The sequence below is a fragment of the Equus caballus genome, chromosome 19 (genome assembly GCF_041296265.1).
Source record: "Equus caballus isolate H_3958 breed thoroughbred chromosome 19, TB-T2T, whole genome shotgun sequence".
NCBI lineage: Eukaryota > Metazoa > Chordata > Mammalia > Perissodactyla > Equidae > Equus > Equus caballus.
Genome location: NC_091702.1, coordinates 57,035,964 through 57,054,110, shown reverse-complemented (window position 1 = coordinate 57,054,110; position 18,147 = coordinate 57,035,964). Strand labels below are relative to the sequence as shown.

Sequence of the window (18,147 nt, the reverse complement as noted above, 5' to 3'; positions counted from 1 at the left end):
TATTTAAAGCTATGATACTGTTCCTTAAAGAAAAATCACTTAATGGGAAAAAAAGTTTTTATGATTTATGTCCCGTGTATTTTATTTTTAAGTAAGAGAAACAAACAAAAAAGGCACATGCAATTACAATCTTTGAACTAGGGCCCACGTGTTTGAGTTTATATTTGTTAAGTGGAATTCTGCTTTTTTAATTTTTGTAATTTGAACTCAGCATGCAGCTAGTTTTTAGTCAATTCTCCTCCAATCTTTTACGGTTGTTTTCCTATACCTGATTTGACAGCAACGCTTTAGCAACTCAGCTTTAATTAAACTGTTTAAAGTCTGTATTGAGTTTTAAGCAAGGGAGTTACATTCTATGATTTGTGCTGTTTATGTTCCATGATTCTATGATATATGATATGATGTTTTTACCACACAAAATTAGGGTTCTCTTGCCCAATGCACATTAAAAAAAACCAATTAATTATGGCATCAGCTTTTTGGGGGGAAATCAGCTTTATTCTGTGAGATTGATCTTTAGGGACACAGCAGGCATGTCCCCTCAGATCTGTCTCCCTGATTCAGGATTTGGGGTGAAATTTAAGGGGTTAGGGAGAACAGGCTGGCATGTGGAAACGCTGGTGGGACAGGTTTTCATTGGTGAGCTTCAAACATTTACAACAGGGCTCTAAACATTTATGATGAGGTTCTAAACTTTTATGATAGAATTCTAAACATTTATGATGAAGTGGGAAAGGAATTTTAACACTAGATCTTCCTGAATGGGGGACCCTTGCTTCTGATAAGAGTCCCACTTTTAAGTTCTGGTCATGTCCCTGTCCTTCGGTTCTGTGGGGAGGATAATCTTTGGTTCTACGGTCATTTCATGTCAAGATTTCTTCTTCTGTGCATCTGACTATGTGACTTTGCACATTTTCTGAAAGGCAATTCTTAATCACTCTGCTGATAAGAGATGGGGTCAGTTGAACTGGTCCTGGAGGGCCCATGCTTACAATATATATGTAATGTATTATATTTCATGTATATCTATACATAAATAATTATAAAATTAAATAAGTATAATATTCCCTCTTTGTGGCTGCAGACATAGACTCCAGTATTATGAATATTTTTCTCTCTTGGGTTTCCACCAATACGGTTGCTTTGTGATTCTCTTCACTTACCTCTTAGTTCTGTAGGACCTTGGATAAAAGGCTCCATCTCATGAGGTTTTGACACAATCTATTCTAACACGATCCCTCGATGTCCTGGAGACAGGTGGTGTTCACCTCATTCTCCAACTCTCTCCTACCCTTTGTAGCTTCTTTTGCAGTAAAGTGGGTAAAGTTCAGTAAAATGGCTAGTTTTGTCCATGGATCGTGCCCAAGAATTGTGAGTATTACTTCTGGGCTGAAACAGTCAAGGGCCAGTGTTCCTCCTCCATCTCTCTCTCTGGCTTAGAGGTCTTGTGTTGAGACGGTTGTGTCGCAGCCAGGTCAATCCTATTTTCTAAGCCAAAACACCCCCACCAACCTGCATCACATTTTGCGAGAAGGAGAAGTAAACTTTTGTGTTAAGCCATTGAGATTTCTGAAGGCTTTTTTATTGTGGTTGTTAGTGTGAATTACTTTGACTAATAAAATAGGCAACCTATTCCTCCAGTGAGCAGAGAAAGATGAGCCTAAAGAAGGTTTCATTCTGCACCTCAGTCAGAAATGAAAATACATTTCACTCCCCTAGCACTCACTGTGTGTGAGGACCTAATAACCCTCTACCCTTGCTTAACAATTTAGAATTTATGAAGAATATTCATGCAAAGCATCTACTGTGATCCTCATTAGAGAGCCAGGGGGAGAATCATATTCCCTTTTAATCAATAAGGAAAGTGCGGGGCCGGCCCCTAGCGGAGTGGGTAAGTTCCCCGGCTCCGCTTTGGTGGCCCAGGGTTTCGCTGGTTCGGGTCTTGGGAACGGACATGGCACCACTCGTCTGGCCACATTGAGGCACTGTCCCACATGTCACAACTAGAAGGACCCACAACTAATAATATACAGCTATGTGCTGGGGGGATTTGAGGAGGAAAAAAAGGAAAGTGATTGATGAGTTTAAATATTCTGGTCCATGCACCTAGCTACCAAAAGAAAGCACTCTTTATTCCACTGTAACCATATGTATACATGCATGTATGTAAAATATATAAAATATATTTTGTATATAAATATATAAAATATATAATACATATTTTATTTATTATATTATATATATTTAATTTATATATATAAAATATATGAATATATATAAAATATATATATTTTACATACATGCATGTATACATGTGTATATACATGTATAAATATATATATATACACACACACATACAAGTATGTGTGTTTTAGCAAAATGGACAATGAAATTCTAATCTCCTTCTCTCTCGATTTAATTTCTAAATCCTTTGCCTAGAATACCAATAAAAAGTGCTAATGATTTATATTCTCCATCCCACAAAATTGCTGAAAGAGAGGAAAGCTGAGGTGTTATGGGAAGAACAGAGGTCTGAGAGTCAGAAGACGTACAGGCGAGTCTCGCCTGTGAACATGATTGTTGTTCCTTGACCCCAGTCAGCTACTGTCTCTGGGTCTCAGTTTCCTTGTCTATGAAATAAAAGTGCTGGAATAAATAATCCAAATAATCCTTATGGTTTCAAATGTTATACTTTTATGTAGAAACCACAAGATGATATCTTAACAGTAGGAAAATTTTACTCCCCATTTTAAGCACAAAGATGATTATTATACTTAACATGGTTTTAAAGATGCATTGTTATAGTTAAGGAGTTGGATTGGAAGATTCAAGATATGTTTTAAATGGACTTGGAGATTATTTCAAGTCATAGTGTCTTTCAGTAGAACCACTTGAGAATGTCACTGCTTGAGCTCTAATTTTAAAGGTTATTTTCGAGGGCCATAAAGTGAAGTGCAATATAAGGCCCTTTTTATTCTCCCATCATTATAAGCCTCCTTCCCCACTATGGGCAGGGAAATTGGTGACTATATTCTTCCGGGTTGGTTTTTTTCTTTGAGAACTGGCTGGGATAGTACTGATCTACTGCACGAAATAGTTATAAGGAGTTCTTAGAAATAGGCATGAAAGCACACGTTTACACTCTCTTGGCTCGTAGCGATTTGAATAATAATTACTTGGTGAGTTTCATTAAGAATCAACTAAGTTTTCAGCACTTTCTTTCACTTGGAGGACTTGGAAAATTAATCTTCGCAGCCTGTTCTACTCATCCTCACTCTATGTTAGACGTTATGAAGTAGATAAGATTAATCTTCCTCTCTCTCAAGTTCCTCTTCCTCGGTTCTTAGCTCTTCTTGTATCTACTTTTAATATCCCACAAATCCTGTTCCCTCCCAGCTCTCTCACATCACAGGGAGCCAGGCGTTTTCTAACATACTGCTTTCCCCAATGCTCCCTTCCACATATAAAAGTCTTTTTTTGTGTGAAAGATGGATAAACATGTTTCTTCAAGTAGTAAATAATTGATATCACTTAATGATTTATTAAGGAAATGCAGTGGATCAAAAGAAAAGAAAAACAAGTTAAATCTGTATCTCTAAATAGGTAAAATTTCAGGTTTTAAATCTAATTGGGAGGGAACAGTCCTAATATTTATTGAATGCAGTGTGCACCTGACACTGCAAAAGGAGTTTTCTTGGATATTATCTTCTTTTATCTGTACAATAACCTTGTGGTTGGATATTATGCTTTTTTATATATAGCTAGAGAGCTGTGTTTGGGAAAGATTAAGCAATTTACTGAAGGTTACCACGTGGTAAGTAGCGGAACTGGGATTCCTATGCAGGTCTGTCTGACTGCAAAATCCACACTTTTTTTCTCAATCGCATTGAATCTTCGTGTTTCTGAAATGATTTTTTGAAAAAGCTTCTGAGGCTGGCCCTGTTTAAAGCTTTACTGAAATACACTTTTAACTTTTATTATTTGCCAAGTAACATTATTTAAATTTTAAAACATCTCTCACAGTTTGAACCACATATCCCCATTCAATCTGGGACTCATGAAAATGAAAACGTTCTGAAAGAAAAAGAAAAAAGAAAGAAAAGCAGAGTTTACAACACCTATAACACAAGGATGATGACTTTGCCACTTAAACCCCAGACTTATTTTTTTCTCCTCATTTAATGTAACTTTTACAAAAAGTAAATTCCAGTGAAAATAATATAGATTTATTTCCCATTTTTTGAAACTTCTCCTTTAAAGGATGAAATGAAAGCTTTATTATTTTTATTTTACTTTTAGGACATGCTGGGCTATTTCATTTTGTATTTTTAGCTTTACAGGGGTTGTGGCACAAGAGTCTACACTAGATAGAGTTTGGGACGGGGTAAGCTGACCAACTGGATCCACTACACTTCCATGTTTATGGCTTTAGAATATCTTTTTCTTGAGCTCAAACCTAGAGGAAATCTGAGAGAGGACCAGAAAATTTAGCAGTGAGTTGAGAACATACATTCAATATAGAAAACTTCCCAATTCTTTTTACCAAGGTAATACTAATTGACATCACAAAAAGGGGAGAAATGGAACAAAATCATCTGTGAATACAGAATCAAAAATCCTAAGTAAAATGTCAGCAAGCAGAATCTGGCATGACATTAAGAATAACATATATGACCAAATGGAGCTTTTTTCTTGAATATGAAGATAGTTTAAAATTTAAAAATCTATGCATAATTTTTCATTTTAACAAGTGCTAGTCTGTTACTGTTAAATTAAAAGTCTCAATAAGTGCTAAGAAATTTAGAAAACAAGGACGGATACATTTGGAAAAAAATTGTTTAACTTAGTAACAACAGACTAAAAGGAATTTTCAATTCTCCACGGATTGTTATTTCAATTCTTCACCTCAAAGTGATCCTAAAGATTACCTAGAAGTATGAATTTTTAACAACAGTCAATAAAAAGTTGAAAAACATTCAAATCCTTGCAGAAAGATTTACTCTTCCAGATATCGAGATGTCTTATAAAATTACAGTACATAAAATATTGTGATACTGTTGAAGAAACAAATATTTCAATGTGGTAGATTACAGAATGCCAAAATAGAATATTTTTTTAATTAGTGGTTATTCAGTATAGTATTTTGTAACGAATATTGGGGCAAAACTGTCCAAAAGTTGAACTGTTACAAATCTCCTGACAGAATTAACTAATTAAATATAAAAATACATCCATATAACTATTAGAGGAAAATTTAGTTGATTATTTCTACAATACTGTAGGAGGAAATTATTTTTAAAGAATCTCTCGAAAGCTGTAAATTGTCAAGGAAACAATTGCTAAATTAAAATATATTAAGAGTAAAAATCTCTGTTGAGCAATTTTAGTCCAAAAGATGTCAATGATGTATTTTAAGTGAAAAAGTCACTTAACAGAGCAGTGTGAATTATAGGAGTATTCCACTCATATGTGTGGGCATGTCTCAGTGTGGGTAGATTCAGATGTCTACAGAAAAATTACTGAGATCTTATTTTATATTAAGGTAAAACTTTACATTGATATAAAATCTTACACCATTTTATATAATGTAAAATTCTAAATTAATGTAAAACATCTTATGTTTTCTTGTATTCATGTGAAATTATTTTATGTCAATGCAAAAACAGTTTTAAGGCCTTCCTCTGTGAAACCATTCCTATTACCCACACTTCACCCAACTCAGATCATTCTACATCTCCAAGTGTTTCTTATTACATTTAGTGTAAGCCTTACTGTTGCCTCTCAACATGCCAAAACCTACATTTCTCTATTAGATTTTAAGCTGCTTATAAGAACATACTATATACGTTTTTGTCATGTTAATAGTTTCTAGTACATAACATACTATACAATGTAGGTGTTCAACAAATGTTTGTTAAATTGACTTAGTAATCAAAAATATTAACTTTAGGTGGTATCTTTCTATGTACTACAACCAATATCAGGCTAAGGTCATTTCCAGGGAAAATTAGAATGTAACAAAATTTGTTAGTATATATAGTCCTATTATGAGGGTAACTTTTCAACCTAGAAAACCAGTGTCATTATTTAAAATGTTTAGTATAACTGGAACCCTGCTGAAAAGTGTAAGATTATGAAATTCACACAGAGTTTTGTAGATGTGGCCATTTAATTCATTTATCAAATATTAACTAAACATCTAAAAACTTCCAGGTGCCACATTAAGCCCTGGGGACTCAAGGATTAACACAGCATGATACCTAACCTTAAGAAGCTTACAGCTTTTTGGGCAAGACACAACGTTCATCAAAGATCACAGAACAGTGTACCGGGGCCAGAAATGAGAGATTAATGCAATGCCAAGGGGTACTTACGAGGGATGTGAATCCAGCCTGGAGGCCTTCCTGGAGTGGAGTGGTGTTGACGTGAAAGTGGGCATACTTGCTTTGCCAACGGTAAGTACCATGTGAATATAGTCTAGTATCATTGACAAACATTTTTTGCTGAAGAGATCTGCTTCTGGAAAAAGACAGTGTAATGCTTTCGAGTGAAAAATGATAATTTGCTAAGACTTGTATTGCTTTTTCCTTGAATACAACTGCTAGAACACTAGTGGCTAGTTGGGAAACTGGGAGTGGCAAGCAGTATTAAGAGATCATCCAGAAAAACAGAAACAGAAAAAATTACTGGTGTATTTGGAATAGAACTTAACTTTAAATCACCTGGCCCTGAGCTACACATCATAGATATTAAATACTATGCATTCAATGACAGTCACAAACTTGGTTGTTGTCTAAATAGTATTAAGACCTTAATTCCATGCACATTAACACAAAGTTCAATTGATACAAGCTTAAAGCTATGCATAACTAACTTAATCTGTGGACTTACCAAATCAAAAAAACAAAGATTACAAAGCTAATATAGTTAAAATCAACAAAATCCAGGGGCTGGCCCCTGGCCGAGTGGTTAAGTTTGCGTGCTCTGCTTCGGCAGCCCAGGGTTTCAACTGTTCAGATCCCAGGCACAAACATGGCACCACACATCAGGCCATGCTGAAGTGGCGTCCCACGTAGCACAACCAGAGGCACTCACAACTAGAGTATACAACTACGTACTGGGGGGCTTTGGGGAAAAGAAGGAGAAGGGAAAGGAGAAGAAGAAGATTGGCAACAGATGTTAGCTCAGGTGCCAATCTTTAAAAAAACAGAAAAAATCCATATGTTGTAATGGTTGTTCTTGTTCTTTTTAAAATAAATAGCTGAGATTGGTTTTAATGATATAAAAACAGCACTTCCGGTCCAGTTCCATGCTTGAGCAATTCTGAACTTTGAGTTAAACAATACTAATGTTGAGAATGGCTATTCATAAAAGTGTTCTTACAACCTGGTATGAATGACCTCAACCAGGATTCATCTTTAGTCAGAATTCTACCAATGAGCTGCAGAATGCCAAATTAAATATAGTGTCAATTGATAAATCTTTAAACCTAACTTGTTCACATAAAGGTGAGGTCAGCATTGCTGCATTATTGAAATGTTCATTAAAAATCCATTTATGTCAATTTCTAATGCAATTTGGAACATAAAAGTTTTTTGTTCCATATTAACAATTCCACTAACTGCAAATAAACATAGAATATGTTTTCCTCTAGTTTAGGTTTAATTTTTTAGTTTGCCATGTTAGTACCATCCTTATTGTATAACACAATCTTTCTACCACATTTTTCTCTCTTAAAGCTACGTTGAAATATTTGATTTCTGCAGTGTGCTGTGAGCTCATGCGCCTTTGACATGGTGCTAATAGGATGATTTTTTTTTTAAAAAAGCAAGCCCAAATATAGGCACAGAAATTGTAGGGTGGTACTTAAATATACCGTGTTAACTAAATATATGCTTATATTAATATTTTATGTTGAACATCAAAATGAGAACTCAAATATAAAATTTATCATAAACAACTCCTCAACCTTTGATAATGTTCAACAGAAAAGCATAAACTTCTATTGGGGAATAAGAAATTAAGAATCTAAAGGAATAGTTTATAAACTTATTTTTATCCCTGGAAATATAATTCAACCAAATTTTGATGTGGATATCCCAAATATAAACAGATGCCACTCTCCCAACCCACGTATATTAGTTTCCATTCAAAATTTCCCTAGAGAGTAAAAGAGAAAGTGGAAAGACATGAAGAATATAAAAAACTATGTACCAGGACTTCGTTCTTCATTATTAATCTTTTTCATGTAGTCAATATATTCTGAAAAAAACTGATATGGATTTGGAAACACCTTACCTTTCAGACCAGTATAGAGGAGGGCATTTTTGTCAATCATAGAATCAATGGAAAGTGTAATTGATTTGAAATTTAAAGCAGTAGTTCTGGCTCATTATTTGACTAGAGAGAGCCTAGGTTCTACTCACACCAGCAAAGCACTCCTCTGTAACTGTAAGCATTACTGGACAAAGGAATAGAAAGCTGATTGTTAGGTGGTCAGCAGAATCACAGGCTATCAGCCATTAGCAGTTTAGGCCGATGTGATGTGTATTGATAATGGTGTTATTATCTGAGTGAGTATAGTGACAGAACAAGCACCAAAGAAAATTCTTTTACTGAATCACCTTGCCTCATCATGGTAATATGAAGTATTTGATAACCAGGTCATTAACTACTGGTATGAAATGCTTTCGTTAAATCTCTAGCATGAGTCCAAATTCCTCTTAAAATTCACATGGGAAATTTTCTCTTTGGATACCCGAAAGTTTTTTTCATCATTCTTCTCTAAAAGTGTCTTTTGTTTGACTTTATTTTTTAAATTATTTTAAATTTATAATAAAATGTTTAGATGTACAAATAGGAAAAAAGAATAATATAATAAATATCTGTGTACTTACCACATGGCTTAAGAATAAATTATGAATAGATTTGAAACCCATAGTGCATCCCTTCCTGAATACATGCTTCTCCCTTTCTACCAGAGAAAATTGTGATCTTGTTTCATATTGTTCCTGTGAATCTCTTTATAATTTTATTACATATATTTCTGTATTACGGTTCTCCAGAGAAACAGAACAAATAGTATATATGTAAAGAGAAAGAGAGAAAGATTTACTATAAAAGAAGAATTGACTTACATGATTGTGGGGGCTAGTAAGTCTGAAATCCGTAGGGCAGGGTGGCAGACTAGGGTTCAGATCAGAGTTGATGCTATAATCTTGACTCTAAAGGCTGAAAATTTAGAATTTCTACGTTGCAGTCTGGAGACATCATTTGTTCTTCTTCAGGAAACCTCAGCCCTTGCTCTTCAGGCCTTGAACTGACTGGGTGAGGTTCACCCATCCACCCACGTTATGGAGGGTAATCTGCTTTATTTAAAGTCAAATGATTGTAAACATTAATTGCATCTAAAAATGCCTTTTCAGCTATATCTGGACTAGTGTTTGACCAAAGAGCTGGTCATCAGAGTCTAGCCAAGTAGACATAAAATTAACCATCACAGCTTCTATCCTTAAAATATATATAGTGTTATTTTGCATATTTTAAACTTTATATAATTGGTATAAAATATTAGATGTTGACTTGCCATTGGCTTTTTTCCTCTCACATTTATGTATGAAATCTATCCATGTGACTACAGGTGGCTAGAGTTTGATCATTTTTAAGGCAATATAGAATTTTGATGTATCATTTATACTTTCTTCTGGTGATGGACAGCTGAGTCGTTTCCAATTGTTTGCAACTATAAACACCGCTGCTATAAATATCCCTGCTCATGTATCCCAATGCACATGTACTAGAGTTTCTAAGAATGAAATGGAATTATTGTTTTAGGGGATACACACTATTAATCTTTACTAGATGTTGCCAAATTGTATTCTAACAAGTTTGAACAGATCTATAATCCTACTCCAGAACTTTTGGGCCAGCTGTTCTTTGGAATTCATAATGTTTAGATTTTAGGAGGGTAACATGATTACTCCCATATAGCATGAAACAACCCAGTAGACACTACAACAGCATCCCATAAACAATATGTTAGTATTTTTGCAGTGAAAGGTATAAATAATGACAGTAAGTAGGATTAAGACTATAAAGAGCTTCACTTCAGTGAAGATCAGATTTTGCTTCCAAATCAGGTTGGGTCATGTTGGTTTTTACTGTAATGTGAACAATGAAAAATTCTCATTTTTCAGAATATGTTTTAACTTGGGATTGTAAATAAAGGTTCCATTTGTTCCACATCATTGCCTACATTTCTTGTTATCAGAATTTTTGCTATTTGTGCCAGTCCAGTATAGACGAAATGTTTGAAAGTATGGTTTACACTGGCATGTCCTTGACAAGGTTTAGCATCTTTTCTTGCATTTCCTGGCCATTTGGGTTTTCTCATTTGTGAATTGCTTGTTTGTAGTTTTTGCTATAATTTTTATTGTTTTGTTTGTTTTATTAAAAAGTTGGCTTATAGGAGTTTTATATATATTCTTATATTAAACCTTTGCTGTGCACATTACAAATATCTTCTTCCAGTCATCGGCTTGCCTTTTCACTTTTAATGGTGGGTGGGTGTGTGTGTGTGTGTGTATGAGTGTGAAATTTATTTAAGAAATACTTTCCTACTCTGAGATCACTAAGGTATACTCAATTCTTTTAAAAATTTTAAATTTTGCTTCTCAGACTTATGTCTTTAATTCTCACAGAATTGACATTTAAATGACTTATGAGGAAGTTATACAATTCCATTGTATTCCATGTGGATAGCCAGTTGCCCTAGAACCAAATATTGAATATCCCTTCTTTTCCCCTTGGTTTTTAATGCCATTTTTGTCATATCTATGTTTAGTTCCATTTCTGCACTTTCTGTTTTGTTCCATTGGTTTTTATCTTGAAACGATATTAGATTGTCTCAGCAAAGTGCTAACACAAGTCTTGCTATCTAGAAAGGTGTGTCTGCGTAGTAATGTTAGCTAGTCTCTTTCTTTTATACTTCAATGTAATTATAGAATCAGCTTAAGTTACACTTTAAAAAAATACATAAAAAATACATAAAAAAATACATAAATAGACATAAAAAAATACATAAATACTCTGTTGAGATTTTGAATTGCCTAAATTAGTTTGTGAAGAATTTACATTTTCACTATAATAAATCTTCCTTTTCATGAATATTTATTTATTTAGACCTTGTTTATTTAGTTCTCCATTTATTTAGGTCTTCTTTAATGCTTTTCAATACAGTTTTATAATTTTTATCATAAAAATGTTGCATATGTTTTGTTATTATTGTGTGTTTGGGATTTTGTTGCTACTAAATATATTTTTGTAATTAAAGTCTTTGAACTGATCTTCTTTCCAAAACTACAAACGTAAAACTTTAGAATAAAACATAAGAAAAAAATTCTCCTATTATTTGGTTTGGCAAAGAGTCCTTAGATGCTTGTGATAGTTAACTTTATGGTCAACTTGGCTGGGCCACAGTGCCCAGATATTTGGTCAAACATTATTCTAGATGTTTCTCTGATGGCGTTTTGGATGAGAGTGTCATTTAAATGGGTGGGCTTTGAGTAAAGCAGATGGCTCCCCATCATGTGAGTCAGGTTCACCCAGTCAGTTGAGGGTCTTAATAGAACAAAAGACTGACCTGTCCCAAGCAAGAGGGAATTCTGCCAGCAGATGGCCTTGCCTGAGCTGCTCTTTTTCAGACTTGAGCTGCTCTTTTTTGTTTCTCTAGCCTGACAGACCATCCTGCAGATTTTGGACTTGCCAGCCTCCGTAATTGCATGAGCCAATTTTGTAAAATAAATCTCTCTTTCCCTCTATATTTGCACACCTATTGGTTCTGTTTCTCTGAAGAACTCTGACTAATACAATGCTACTCCAAAAGCACAATTCATAAAAGAAAAAAGATAAATTGTACTGTGTCAAAGTTAAAAATTTTTGTTCTGCAAAAGACACTGTCAAGAGAATGAAAAGTCAAATCAAAGAACGGGAGAATATGTTTGGAAATTGTATATCTGACAGGAGTTTTATCAAGAACATGTAAATTGTTCTCAAAACTAAACAGTTGAATAACCAACAACACAATTTTTAAAATGGGCAAAAGATTTGAATATACATTTCATCCAAGGACATAAATGATGGCAATTACACACATGAAAAGATGCACAACGTTGCTGCTCATTAGGGAGATGAATAGCAATGTTGTGCCTTTTAATAATAATGGAATACCACTACATACCTATAAGAATGCTGGGGGAAAACCTGACACAACTAAGTGCTGACAAAGATATAGAGCAACTTGAACTCCTCAACATTGCTGGTGAAAATATAAAACATTGCAGCTACTTTGGAAAACAGTATGGCAATTTCTTTTATAGTTAACCATGCACTTATTATACTACCCAGCAATTAAACTCCTAAGCATTTACTCAAAAGAAGTGAAAACTTAAGTTCACACAAAAACCTGTATGTGAATGTTTATAGCAACTTTATTCAAAATCACCAAAAACTGGAAACAACCCAAATATCTTTTGACCAATGAATGGAAAAATAAACAGGTAAAGCTACCCAAAGTAATAAAAAGGACTCAACTACAGACGCATGCAACCACGTGAATAAATCGCATTTGCTCTTTGGTAAACAAAAGTTGCCAGAACTCAAAGTCTGATTCTGTATGATTTTACTTATAAGATATTCAGAAATGACAAAACTGCTGGGAAAGAGGACAGATCAGTGGCTGCAGAGGTTGGAATCGGAGTGAGGGATTGACTAAAAAGGGGCAGCACAAGGGAAATTTTTAATGTGAAGAAACTGTTCCGTATCATGATTATGTTGGTAGATGCACGACTCTGTAAAAATTCACCAAATGGTGCACCACAAAGACTGAATGTGCTGTATGCCATTAAAAAACTAAATTATAAAAAATGCCCTTGCAATATTTTTATTCAGCTTCCCGTTCCCAGCCTTTGTGTAGGTGTCGAGTTAAAACTCTCATTTCTGGTTCCTACATGAGGAGCCTTATGATAGTTGATATATTATAGATATATTCCCAAGGAAAAAAGTTGAGATAAGAGAAACTAATTAAAAATGCTAATACTCACTTTGTGTCAAGTACAATATTATGCATTTTATATCCATCACACCATTGAGTCTTCACAACAAGCCTACAAAGTAAGTTGTCATCACACAGATACTTACTGTATGTTGGGAGTAGGAAACTGAGGCTTGAAAAGGCTGATGAGGTAAATGTGGATTCAGCATTTCTGCAATCTCCATTACATTTTTATAAGGCACTTACTTATTATTAATCAGGGTTCTTGTGATGTGTAGATGCAGATGAGGTATTTTGATTGTTATTTTGTTGTTGTTCCCTTCTGTCCCAAGGTGACTGTGTGGCATATAAGACAAGCGGCCTTGATGAGAGGATGTTGCTTAGTAGAAGACCCTCCCTTCAGGAAATTCTTTGTCTTCACAGGAGCTTGCTGGGCAGGTGGCAGCAGTATATCCAGAGCCACATCATAACTAAAGTGGCATATTGTTAACAAAATAATGGTTGCTCCCTTTTTGATATTTCTTGCAATGTCTCAGAGCCATCAAATGTATAATCATCAAAAAGTTCATCAAATTGTTTTTCTGTGAAGAACAGGCTAGTCTTTCCCCCGTTCTTTGAATATGTGTTGACAAATGCCCAGGCAAATGAAAAATAACTCTTAGAGAAAACCTGAGTCATTAAGTTGTCTAAATAATCATTCACTTTGCAAGCTGTGCACCTTGTGTTATTGTCAATATTTAGTATGTACTGAACACTGCATACAAAGCTTTCTGTGAAACTGTGTGAATACAGGGTTTCTGGGATAATGTAGTTTTGTTGAAGTGGGTACTCAAGTCCATTTTGTGCCATGTGTGTAGGTAGAAAACTGGATTAGGGATGGCGGGAAGGCCCTGTTAGCAGCAAGACCTGGGGGTAGAGCTCAGAAACACAGAGGAGCCAAAGGCAGACCCTCTTAGACAGGCCTAAAACCAAACCTCACAAATATAAAAAGATGTGCTGCTTAGTCTAGAATGAGGGAAACAGGAACTCAGAGGGCCGAGGGCCATGGAAGTTGGAAAGGGAGGCAAGAGAAAGTCACTAGGCATCAGCCCCAAAGAAACAATAGTTGATGCAACCTTTAGCATTAGCCTTAACGCATCTGTCATCAAGGCAGGACACTGTTTCTGACCAAGACAACGCAAAACTCAAGTATGCGAGCAGGCAGGAAACGTCAGTTGACTGGAGAGAGAAATGTACTTGGGTAGAAAAGAGGCAAATCTAGGCAGTCTGCTATGATTGTTCAGAAATTTACACTTATGATTTTGAATTAAGAACTTAATGTAACTGTCTTCACTTAGACTTGGAGGTTTTTGTTTTGCTTTGTCTTCTTTTTGGCAATATGATCAAGAGGGGATTATCTACCCAAACTAGAGTCAATTTTAAAACTAACAAGAGCACCCATTAACCTGATCTGATTTACCTGAAGCCAGTGCTAAGTTTTATCCTTATTTTATGCTAGTTAAATGAGTCACTTCCCTTTACTCCGACAGCCAGCTGATGTAAGCAGGATAATCCATTTGGATATTAACCCGTTTACGGTTTTTCCTTAATTTCTTCTCCTCCCATTCAAGCACATAGCCAGGCCCATGTATCCATTGCCGTAGATAATTTCACAGGAGAAGCAGATAACAGCCCTTCCTTTGTTCAGTAAATGTCAAACCTGTTGAAGAGACTATGGATGGAGAATGAAAAGGGAGAGAATTCCTAGAAATCAGTTAACGCTGATATTTGTGGATGCTTGTGCTCTGCTCTATGGTAATGCCCTGAGGAGAAGGCAAGACCTCAAAGGGTATGGAAGCGTGTTGCATGTGGGGAGGGTGGACACTGGACAGAAGCATAGGCCTCTGCAAAGATGCCCATGCCCCAGGAATAGCTCAGCAGTGTCAGAAGTGGAGACCTGCCAGTTATAGAAAATGAGGACAGCAGCGGCCATCGTAGTGCAGGTAGAGACTGAAGGTCCCGCCCAGATTTCAGAAGTGACATAACCTTCCCAGTGTCTGGGGCCATCTAGGAAGGGCCGTGACATTGATTAGAATAGAATTTCCTTCCAGAGTGCAGAGGAGTAAATCAGGGAGGTGTTTGGAGGCAGTTTTATGTGGATCTAAAGAGAATTTTAAAAGTGTTTTTGTTTCTTACACTTCAGAGCTTGCAAATTAATATTTGCTCATGGTATGTGCTTGATAATAATACTTTACATATTAAGTCAACAGGGCTCATCTGACACAGAGCTTCAAGGGTCCCACAAGATTCTTGCTTAGATTGAGTTGGTATTTTCAAACACATGGGAATATACTGATCTTTAATATATTTATAGGCTTGTAGAATTTTAGGAAGAAAAACAAACAAAAGATCATTTAAGCCAAACTTGTTATTTTTTTTTCAGATTAAAAAGAAGCTGAAATCCAAAGTCATAAACTGACCTGTAAAATCACGCAGTTGAGAGGTGAAGTTGGGACCAGAGCTCACAGCTCCAGGAACACAGCCACAGCATCACCTGCTTCCCACATTGCACTCATAAAGCACCCAAGCCAGTCTGAGGTCTACTTCAAAAAGTGAGAAATTGAGAAGAGGAAACGTCCCCCTTCATTTAGGGCAAATTTGTCTAGTTACTGCTGCTGCATTCAGAAAATCGTATTCTTTCAGTAGCTCGTCTGCAGAATGGTATTGTTCTTCACGGTGAGCCAACATTTCATGGATGACAAATTTCATCAATCCTTTTGTGGGGGCTGAGGTGAGAAATCCTGCTAAGAAAAAGAAGGAATGCATTGTTTTTACAAAGCATTCTGTAAGAGAGACCTTGGAACACCAGTTAGTGTCATTTCTGGGCCCATATAGCTGAGTGGACAGTGTAATGCCGAGAGAAAGAGACTCTCCCCATCCATGTACGACTCTGTGCAGGGGAGACTGAAGAGAACACTCTGTGCATCTGGCATTTGAGACACTGAGCATCTCAGCAGCAATGAAGTGGGGTGTGGGCCTTGGGAAACGGAGACCCGGCCTTTGGCAGGGACTCCAGACGTCTCAGGGAAGACAGCAGGATCTGAGACAGTGGTGAGACCTCCCTCAAGTGAGAGCAGCTGCAGAGGTTTCATCCTCATTCCTTGAGAGAGTGACAAGGATGGGCACCATGAGGGAGCAGAGGGGACTTAGCAAGTGCATGAGTAACACCTTCTTATGACCCTCAGTGATAACTGAGGGTGAGCGGCAGAGTATGCAATTTGTACGAGGCTGAAATCCCAGCAATTTCTCTGATGGAGGGCTAGCTTCACAGAGTGAAAAATTGTTAACACGATCCAGTGTTTACCCATGGGCTGCTGTGGCTTAGAGACTGTCAAAATAAGGCAAAATGAATACCAGGCTTGAAAATTTCCCAAGCAGACAAGACCGTTTAAGCCACGCCAGCAAAACTAAATCTAGCATATTTCATGAACATAAGTGAAATTTCATTTAGGTTATTTCTTGCAAATGTCTCGGATAATCATAAAAGAAACTTAAGTCATCTTCCTAAAATGGTATAAAGTTATCACTTTTCACCAATCTCTGCTGTCTAGAAACCCTCCTGGTAATAATCTATCGTTGGAAAGGTTAAACCCATTCCTCATTTTCACCTTATAAGTCATCCTGAACCACCATGCCTCTGAGCTTGATATCAGTGTTGGATTTGAAGATGCCCAGTTCATGAACTGTTCTTTTGTGCACAATAAACTCTTACTAAATACTGCTTTACTGACCTGGTTTTATTTCTACTGTTTCTGGATTTTTGGCAGGACAACAGGGTTAGACTGGAGCAATCCTTCAGTGTTTGTCATAGTTACGTAACCTGCATTGTTCTCTCCTCCTCTGCTGTCACCCTCCTCTCCTCCTGTCTCAAACTCTTTTTCCAAAGGCTAGTCTGAACCCCAATTCTGACAACTATTGTGAAATGCATGCTGTCCAGTCTCATCCTCAATGACATTTTTGATTTCCACCACTCAGTTTTAATTGATCCTGTGTGGCCTTGTCTTATTAGTCATCTTTTCATGAGTATCTAATTTTCCCCTCCTAGGCTCTAACCTTATGGTTTTCATTTCTGAATAACCACCAAACATTCAATAAAGCAATTTAAAACTTGTCAAGTTTTAATAAATCTTTATTTATGGACTTATTGACATTAAATGTAAGAGTGTGTTAAACATTTTATATCTCTATAATTTAAACAAAAGTATAGCAATAATACAACTCTATAAAGTAGCTGTTTCCCCTCTTGTGGGTTTCATAAATAGAAAAATTCATAGACTTTTGTACCGGTAATTAAAAGATTTCCTGCAGTAGATTCTCACCTCATTCAAAACTGATATGTTGTAATAGCAATAATCACCTAGAACACATGACAAGAGGTTTTCAGTTTTTATATTTTGCTTTTTACGTGCTCCTAAATAACTCTTAGTTAAAAAAAAAAAAACAGTAGGTAGACAGTGATGTTATGCAGATAAGCTATAGACAATAATTTGATATTCTAAAATTTAACAGCTGATTTAAAATTTAACAGTTTTTAAAATTAGATTACAAATTAAAAAGCAGTCAAAACTCCGCATTAGACACTTTCTTTAAAATGTGAACTAGTTATGTTTGTTTATTTCAAACTTAATAATCACAATTTGTTTGATTATTTTCCTTTTGAAAAAGATTTCCTGAGGATTCTTAAAAACGTGACTTCCCAGACACTTTTATAATCTAAATCAGCCAAATGCAATCCACTCAAGAATAAAGAAAGAAACAATGTATTGAAAAGCTCAGAATGCCTCCAAGCTTTTCACACCATTGCAGAACATTTAGGGCTGGTCCTCATCTAGCCCCTGCCCACCCTTCAGCCCCAGGGTTGGTCCTTCCTCCCATCGCACCTTATGCTCTTGCCATTCCCGGAAGGTGCCCAAGCTTTCATGCCCTGGCCCTTGTGTTTGCCTCTTCATCTGTGGAGAGCTCCCTGTCACTCTCTGCATAGATCCAACTCAAGCGAACGGTCCCTCTGCCCAATGGGTTTCTCTCTTAGCTCTTGGTGTACCTGCCTCATCCTCGTT

The 18,147-nt window shown here is 36.1% G+C and overlaps 1 long non-coding RNA gene across 1 annotated transcript; it reads left to right on the top strand.

The window, feature by feature from the left end:
• Positions 1-743: 743 nt before the first annotated feature.
• Positions 744-16,811, top strand: LOC111768991 (uncharacterized). The gene is made up of 3 exons (XR_002801666.2): positions 744-957; positions 6,214-6,455; positions 15,474-16,811. It is a non-coding gene; the product is annotated as an uncharacterized lncRNA (long non-coding RNA).
• The last annotated feature ends 1,336 nt before the right edge of the window (positions 16,812-18,147 follow it).